Genomic DNA, 9,286 nt, shown 5'->3' on the forward strand with positions numbered 1-9,286 from the left:
CCTGGACCATGGTCTGAGGTGAGGCCTGTAATATACAAAGTGTTCTGGACAGTGGTATGAGGGGAGGCCTGTAATGTACACAGTGCTCTGGACGGTGGTCTGAGGGGAGGCCTGTAATGTATACAGAGCTCTGGCCAGTGGTTTGAGGGGAGGCCTATAATGTACACATTGCTCTGGGCGGTGGTATGAGAGAAGGTCTGTAATGTACACAATGTTCTGGATGGTGGTCTGAGGGAAGGCCTGTAATATACACAGTGCTCTGGACGATGATCTGAAAGCAGCTGAAAACATGTACTTTGTGCATGAGGCCTTAATCCCTGTCTATATATTATTTATAAATAAATTAAAAAGTAAGAGTCTCAACACTGAACAATGGTGTATACCACTAATAACCTTAGACTATTCCGAGTAAGAATCAATAATAGCTCTCTGGATACAGTCTTTTAGCCAGTTTCTATCCATTTACAAACAGATTTTTCCAAGACTGTAGACTTCATCCTACACATTAGCCATGTGTTGGGAACTGCGTCAAATGCTTTTGCAAAATCCAAACATACAATATCCACAACCACTCCTTTGTATGAGGCTTCGCTTACCTCCTCATAGGAAAAAATCAGATTTGTTTAACAAGTTCTGTCTTTTAAGAACCCATGCTTTCTGTTACTTAAAATGTTTTTTTCTATCAAGTTGAGGTTCTAATTGATTTTGTGATTTTTTTGTACTACAAAAAAATGACCACCACGCTGGTGTCTAGTATTTTACTAGTTTGGCTGTTAAAATCGGATATGGAAGAAGGCGGCTCAACTACGCATGAAAACAAAGGAACTGGGGTTCCGAAAAATGACAGCAGGCGCTCTGGACTGATGAGTTAAATTTGAAATATTTGGCTGTAGCAGGAGGCAGTGTGTTTACAAAGGGCTGCAGAGTGGTACAATAATGAGTGTCTGCAGGTAACAGTGAATCACGGTGGAGGTTTGGGACTGCATTTCTGCAAATCGAGTTGGAGATTTGGTCAGGATCAATGGTGTCCTCAATGCTGAGAAATACAAGCAGATACTAATCCATTATGCCATACCATCAGGAAGGCATGTGTTTGGCCCCAAATGTTCTGCAGCAGGACAATGATCCCAAACATACTAAGAAAGCATCCCCACGACATGATGCTGCCACCACCATGTTTCACGGTGGGGGCGGCGTGTTCAGGATGATGTGCAGTGTTAGTTTTCCTCCACACATAGCGTTTTGCTTTTAGGCTGAAAAGTTAAATTTTGGTCTCATTTGACCAGAGCACCTTCTTCCACACGTTTGCTGTGTCCACCAGTGCCCATCCAATGCAGCCTACCACTGCCCATCAAATGCAGCCTTCTCTGTGCTCAGAAAATGCAGTCTAAGTGTGCCCATAAAATGCAGCCTCACCAGTTCCCATCAAATGCAGCCTACCAGTGCCCAGCAAATGCAGCCTTATCAGTGCTCAGAAAATGAAGCCTCACTGTGCCCATAAAATTCAGCCTCAGCAGTGCCCATCAAATACAGCCTACCAGTTCCCATCAAATGCAGCCTTATCAGTGCCCAGTAAATGCAGCCTCACTGTACCCATCAAATGCAGCCTCAATGTGCCCATCAAATGCAGCACCCATCAAATACAGCCTACCATTGCCTGGATCACACAGTGCGGCGATCTCCCAATGTGTCACGAAGCTTGGATTTGAATTACCCAGGTGATCACTGTAACAAAATCCCACCTCCTAGACCGGCCCCTATGATACATGTTCTCTGCTGCTGTTCAAAATAAAAAAAAACAGCCTTTGAAATACAGAGTAAAAATAAATAATTATTATCAATAAACTATTTTAAGTTGTCATACAAATATATACAGTTTCCCTGAAAATAAGCCCAGGTCTTATTAATTTTGGCAACCAAAAACACACTAGGGCTTATTTTCGGGGTAGATCTTGTCATGCAGGAATCCCAGTATGAACATAGTAAAAGTGGTTGTTAAATCATAGAACCGTCTCTATTACAAGACTATACAATGTAAAAAGTGTGTGCTGCTGCAATATAATTGTGCAAATACCTTATATCATTGCTCAGCGCTTCCATGGCCTGCTCCAAGGTGTTGAAGAGCAGAGCAGTGAAGATCAGCTGAGCGCCTGCCGAGAGCCCCCACTGATAACCGAAAGATGAGGAGAGATTAACTGAGTGCCTGCAGAAGGAGGGGGGCAAGATCCCCCACTGACACCCAGAATATGAGGAGAGATCTGCTGAGTGCCTGCAGAGGGAGGGGGCCAGATCCCCCACTGACACCCAGAATATGAGGAGAGATCTGCTGAGTGCATGCAGAGGGAGGGGGCAAGATCCCTCACTGACACCCGGGAAATGCAGAGATCAGCTGAGTGCAGCTTGGTGCTTCAATGGCCTGCCCCAAGCTGTATTTCCTACTCTGAACACTGCAGGGAGGGGGGTGAGATCCCCCACTGGCAGTCAGGAGAAGAGGAGAATAGATCAGCTGAGTGCAGAGTGGCACTGAACCGAAGGTACTTGATACAACCATATTACAGAAACACACCCCCACACTATATACTACTGCAGGAGAGTGGATTCTATCATTTTACAAGCAATTTAAACTAGGGCTTATTTTCGAGGTAGGGCTTATATTGCAGCCTTTCCCGAAAATCACAGTAGGTCTTATTTTTGGGGTAGGTCTTGTTTTTGAGGAAACATGGTATTTAAAATCAAATCTTTATTATTTTTTGGCAATAACAGGGTGTGGGCAGAATTCTGCCAGTCACAGGCTGTGTCACGCCCCTCCAGCCTGTGTCACGCCCCTCCAGCCCGTGTCTTAGAATAAGAGGGAGGTGAAGCCTCCATCGATTTACATGTAATATCCCACCCCCCATTGTGTTTAGATGGTTAGTGGGCATGGAGGAGGAGGGAATGAGTGGGCTGTCATTTAACACTGTGTATACTCCCACATGTGTGACTCTATAGTCACATCGGCTGCTCAGATGTGATAGGGAGGAAATGCTCTGCATAGAAACTCACTGAAAACTGAGCATGTGCACAGCTGGCAATAATGTTCTGCAAAATCCTTAGCTGAATTAGCTTGGACAGAAGGTGGAGATAGAGAACAACATGATCAACCAGTTTTTTTGCAAAATACAGAAAACACATCTCATAGTGACTGAGTGAGTATGAACAGCATGTACCATTTATTGGTCTTTTTTATGATGCAAGTTAACAACTTTACTTCCAGATGATTTACCCCCCTTCATCACCAGGTCATTTTTTGCGATATGGCACTGTATTACTTTAACTGATAATTACGTGGTCATGCAAATAAAATTGATGTCCTTTTGTTCCCACAAATAGAGATTTCTTTTGGTGTTATTTGATCACCACTGCATTTTTTACTTTTTGCACTTTAAACAAAAAAGACTGACAATTTTGAAAAAAAAAACAATATTTTGTAGAAAAAAAAATGTCTTCATAAATTTAGGCCAACGTGTATTCTGCTACATATTCTTGGTAAAAAAAAATACCAATGAGTGTATATTGATTGGTTTGCACAAAAGTTATAGCGTCTACAAACTATGGTATATATACTATAATCTAAAAAAAAAAATTATATTAGTAATTGTTGCGATCAGTGACTTATAGCAGGACTGCGATAATGTGGCGGACAATCAGACAGTAACTGATACTTTTGACATTTTTTGGGAACCAGTGACACTAATACAGTGATCAGTGCTAAAATATGCACTGTCACTGTACTAATAACACTGGCTGCGAATAAAATACTGAGGGTAATATTGTCGATGGATGCCGAAAAGGCGTTTGATCGAGTTAATTGGGTCTTTATGTCCGAGGTTCTGAGGGAGGTGGGACTGGAAGAGCGTATGATGGTATGGGTGATGGCATTATATAATAGCCCCAAAGCAAGGATTAAGGTGAATGGGGGGTTGTCGGAGTATGTTAATACAGAGAATGGGACCAGACAAGGGTGTCCTCTTTCACCTATGTTGTTTGCTTTAGTTCTGGAACCTTTTTTATGTATGATTAGGAGGAATGGGGGAGTCACGGGGATTCGGATTGGGGCGGTGGAGCACAAGGTCTCCGCATATGCGGATGACCTTCTGTTCTACCTCTCCAACCCTAAGGACTCATTAAGAGACTTGATGCAAGAGGTGGACCGATTTGGTGATCTGTCCAATTTTAAAATACATTTTAGGAAATTATGCCAATTCATGTTCCTAGTAAGATGAGATCCTATATACAATCAAATTTCCCCTTTATCTGGAGTCCAGAATCATTGGTATATTTGGGGATACATATAACACATCAAAAAAATGATACGAACTAAATTATGACCCCTTATTAAAAAAAGTAATAAAAAAGTAATAAAAGACCTACAGAATTGGAAGGGCCTCTCTCTGACATGGTTTGGAAGAGTGAATGTTATTAAAATGAATGTGTTGCCAAGAATTATTTATGTATTATCAACAGTACCGGTGTCACTCCCACAGTCCTTTTTTAAGCAAGTGAGAAAGGCCCTTACAAACTTTGTGTGGGGGAATAAACACCCTAGGAGACCAGAACTGGAGGGAGGGCTTGGATTACCAGATATAAGTATATATTATAAAGCGGTGGCTCTAGTAAGAATAATGAATTGGTGTCATGATTCCTCAAACAGAATATGGGTGAACTTGGAAAAAACAATAGCAGGCAGGAAGCTAGAGGGGGCCCCCGTGGATACCAACCACGAATAGAGAGTTATCAGAGTGGACATCACCATTAACTAAGTCAACATTATCACTATGAGATAGGTTGAATATTCAGGGCAAGTTTGCCCCTATGATATCCCCTCTAACACCAATAGAAGGATACCCTTGGTTCTGTCCAGGGGAAGATGGGAGGAATTTAGGGAGCTGGAATAGAGAGGGAGGGGCCACATGCACTAGAATAGCCCCAAAGGGTGTGGTGGTACCCATAACAGAATTTATATCGATATGGGGGGAAATTCCAATGGCCACTTGGAGGTATTTCCAAATAACTGATTAAAAAAAAAAAAAAAAAAAAAGGAAAAACATGATGAGGCCACTGGACTCGATTACCACGTTTGAATCATGGTGTATAAATAATCCTGAGGCTAAACATGTACTATCTAGGATGTATAAACTGATATTTAAGACGATGAACATGGCAATACCTTATTATATAAGAGAATGGGAGAGAGAAATTGGGCAGAAGTTCACGACAGTACAAATACAAAGGATGATAAAAGTAACACATGGCTCCTCTATTAGCTCCCAAACCCAGGAGATGGCATATAAATTTTTAATTAGATGGTATCGTACCCCAGCACGTTTAATACAGATGTTTCCGAAAGCGGATGCAAGATGTTGGAGGGGATGTGTGCAGAAAGGCACATATTTCCATATTTGGTGGACGTGTCCTAAGATTAAAAAATTCTGGGAGGCAGTGGCCCCGTGGATCAAGAGGCTGACTCTGAAGCCTATAGAATTTTCGATTGAGCACTTTCTGTTCCACGGGATGCCATTAGCAAGTAAAGCCTATAAAAGAAGCATCACACCACATCTATTGAACGCAGCTAAGGCAATGATACCTAGGTTATGGAAACAGACTAAATGCCCCACATTAGTAGAATGGAAAAAGGAAGTAGATAGAATAATGGAAGCTGAGAAGTGGTTACATATGATCAGAAATAAACAAGATGATTTTAATGATATTTGGGAAGGTTGGAAAGAGTATTCAACAGAGATAAAATAGGGAGTGGGGGGAGGGGGGAGAGGGGAGGAGAGAACTGTTATAATTAAAATATGGGTGGGGTTTTTTTTTTTTCCTTCTGGGATGTACGTGGGTAAAGGGATAAAGAAAATGGAAATAATGTATATTGTATTGTATTAATTGATTATTGTAATTAACGGATATGATTAAAGATGATAAATAAAAGGTGATTATAAAGAAAAGAGAGAGAAAAAAAATAACACTGGCTGTGAAAGGATTAAACATATGTGGTGATCAAAGGTTTAAATGTGTGCCTAGCCAGTGTTTGTGTACACTATATGAGGTGCTTTTAACAGGGGAAGTAATGGATTTCATTCTCTGTTTTGCTGGGAAAGAAAATCCAGCACTTTCCAGCTGACAGGACTGAGCTCTGCCTTGTCTATATAGATCTTGTTTGTGTGTTCAGGACCATAGGCAGATGCCAGCGGTAATCTATTGGCCGGCACCCACTGATCAGTATCTGCTGTGTAAAATCACAGCTGAGTCGGGCCGCCTGTAGCGGGGCCTCCTATCCGGAAGTGCCCCAGTCCCTAATCTACATGCAGGGTGCCGGACGCATGAAGTTTTTCCTTTTTGAAGCACATGATTAGGGCTAAGACTCTAATTGGCTTCAAAAAAGGATAGGCTGGGGGCACAGAGCACTGCACCCTGAACCCACCCAAATAAATATTTGCAAATGTCTTCCTGCTTCTCCTCCCAGCCAATCAGGTCTCAGGAACCACTTCCTGTTCCGCCATGAGGAGAAGAAACGGCCCTTCTTCAAGCTGGAGTGAGGAGCAGCATTGGCCTCCTAAGGTAAGGCCACTGATCACGCCTTCCTGTCTGCCCCCCGTCGTGGGGGGGGGGGGGGTGGCTTCAGCATACATCCCAACATTTTCAGATGGGAATGAGGGACATCTACTAACAAATGTATGTAGGCATAGGACACGTCCCCTGAAACACCCTCTTAAAGGACAATTAACCAAAAAAAAGTTAATTAAAACAACGAGGACTTTTTTTACCACTACTATTCCTTTATATTGGCTTTTAAAATGTACAAAAGCAGCAATTTAGAAATTGGATGAAAGGTTTAGCACTAGAAACACTTTTTGAATACAACTATATGAATCGGACCAAAATGATGGACAAATGAGGGGGAAAGAGGGACAGAGGGACATTGCTCCAAATCAGGGACAGTCCCTCGAAATCAGGGACAGTTGGGAGCTATGCTTTAGTGCGAGTGAGGGGAGGCAGGCCCCCCAGAATATTGAGCACCAGCTGCCACTGAGGGCTGCCTTCCCACCGTTTATCTAAACTATATAGTCAGCAAGCGGTTAATGACACTTTAAGATTTGACAATGGAAATTAATTGGTCTCTATGCAGAGCTGCACCAGATTTAGTAACTATCTCATATTATCTGAACATCATCAAACTAAAAGTACAACTACTTTTTTATAGGTCAAGTATTTATTATGTTTTATTTACTGTTAATATCCTGGAAAATCAAAGGCGTTATTATATACAAAAATGTATACAACGTGTTTTTTTTACAAGCTTATTTTATGTTTGAATTTCTACCACAAGAGGGCACCATTTGATTAGATCCTATATGAATTTTGTTTTCTTTCTGTTGCTAAAACACTGAATAAATGAAAATAGTGTCACATTTTCCCATGAAACCAACCACAGAAATATTAAATTCACTTTATTCCTTTCTCTGTAAGGCATTCCCAGTGTCACATTCAACACTTTGCAATTTTGTGTGTTAAAAGACACATGAAGATCAAAGCACAATGAAGATCTTTTTTCTGAATCGAGTCTTTGTTATGCTTCCCTGTGAAAGGTGACATATAATTGTGTGTATTTAAAATAATTTTATTTAACTATAGCAGAATAAAACTAAGACAGGCATCTTAAAGATTTCCTAGTAGAAGTTAAAGAACTATGTCAACGGAACTGTGTTTACAACCAAATAGTGGTGCCTTAAACCTAAGTACGTCTGGCTTCAAGTTTATATCCCAGTTACAGTAGTTAATGTGCATTACAGTGTACCTACACCTTTGGTTACCAGTTACACATATATTGAAGCTTCCATTCCACCCGAGGCCCGAGGTTCCTGTGGATGGCTGCAGACATTTTCTGTGGCCACCATTCAGTGAATAATTTATGACACTTTACTGTGCTAGCAGTGTCAACACAACAGAAAATCCTGTGTCTATATCATAAAAGCCTTGTGACAGCTCCACAATTACTTCCACTGTGTGCACAAAAAATTCAGATAGTTCTTATTATCGCCGAATGACAATGTTTTGCTATGGCTGTGACTAATTTAAAAATAATTACCACCGTAGATAAGGACACTGGAGACAATTAAAGTGATACTAAAGTCTTGTTTTTCTTTTTCTATTAAAATGACAAACATGTAAGTGCCGGTACACATTGGGACGACTTGGTCACGTCCCTTTCTGTACAAAGGAACTGCTCTAAACACAAGTCACTCCGACTTAGAAAAAGGTTCCTGTACGACTTTGGGGGCGACTTGAGGCGACTTGCATTGACTTCTACAGAGAAGTCATTTTGCAAGTCGCCGCAGCGGTCATGTCCAAGTCGCCTGAGGTAGGCGCGCTGCCTCAGTGTGAACCAACGCGTATACTAACCTGCTTTGTTCAGGGGTTTTACACAGAGCAGCCCAGATCCTCCTCTTCTCTGGTCCCTGGCTGGAGCTCCTGGCCCCTCCCACCTGTCAAGTGCCGCCACAGCAAGCAGCTTGTGATGGGGGCACCTGAGCTGAGCTGCAGCTCTGTGTGTCTATTCAGACATGGAGCTGTGGTTTGGCCCAGCCTCCTCTCTCTTCTAATTGGCTAAGTTTGATTGACAGCAGCAGCAGCCAATGAGGAGAGTGAGTCCCGATAGCCGATTCCCTCCTGGACAACGCTGGATAGTGATGGGGCTCAGGTAAGTTTTAGGGGGGGGGGGCTGGGGAGGCTGCTGCACAGAGAAGGCTTTTTATCTTAATGCATAGAATGCATTAAGATAAAAAAAAAAAACCTTCTGACTTTATAACCCCTTTAAGACAAACTCTAAGGCTCTGTAAACATTTGGTATTTTGGGATCTTGAAAATTTACGGCACCAAACATGCGTTTCAGTGCAATCTGAGATTGTGGGCAGAATCATAGCGATTCTGCCCAGATACCAAAATGCCAAATGTGAATCGCACCTTTGTTGGTGTTCAGCAACAAACCAGAATTCTCGGACTGGGGCCACTGTGTAGTAAAGAGCAGACATGTTTCTGTAGCACTCTCTACCTTAGGTAGGTAGGTTGCTAGAGTAGCGTGTTTTTTTTACAGCCAGTGCAGGTAAATTTAGGCAGGCCTAGTTTGTTTTTGATCTGGGGGCCGGGTAGTATTTTATACATGTATTTCATCTCTCTGGCACCTCCTCTGTTTCCAGAGGGTTCTGGAAAAGAGTCAGGGCAGAGGATGGGAGCGGTATGGAGTATA

Source organism: Lithobates pipiens, unplaced genomic scaffold, assembly GCF_037356315.1.
Source record: "Lithobates pipiens isolate NorthernLeopardFrog02 unplaced genomic scaffold, aLitPip1_a1.2 Scaffold_13, whole genome shotgun sequence".
Lineage (NCBI taxonomy): Eukaryota > Metazoa > Chordata > Amphibia > Anura > Ranidae > Lithobates > Lithobates pipiens.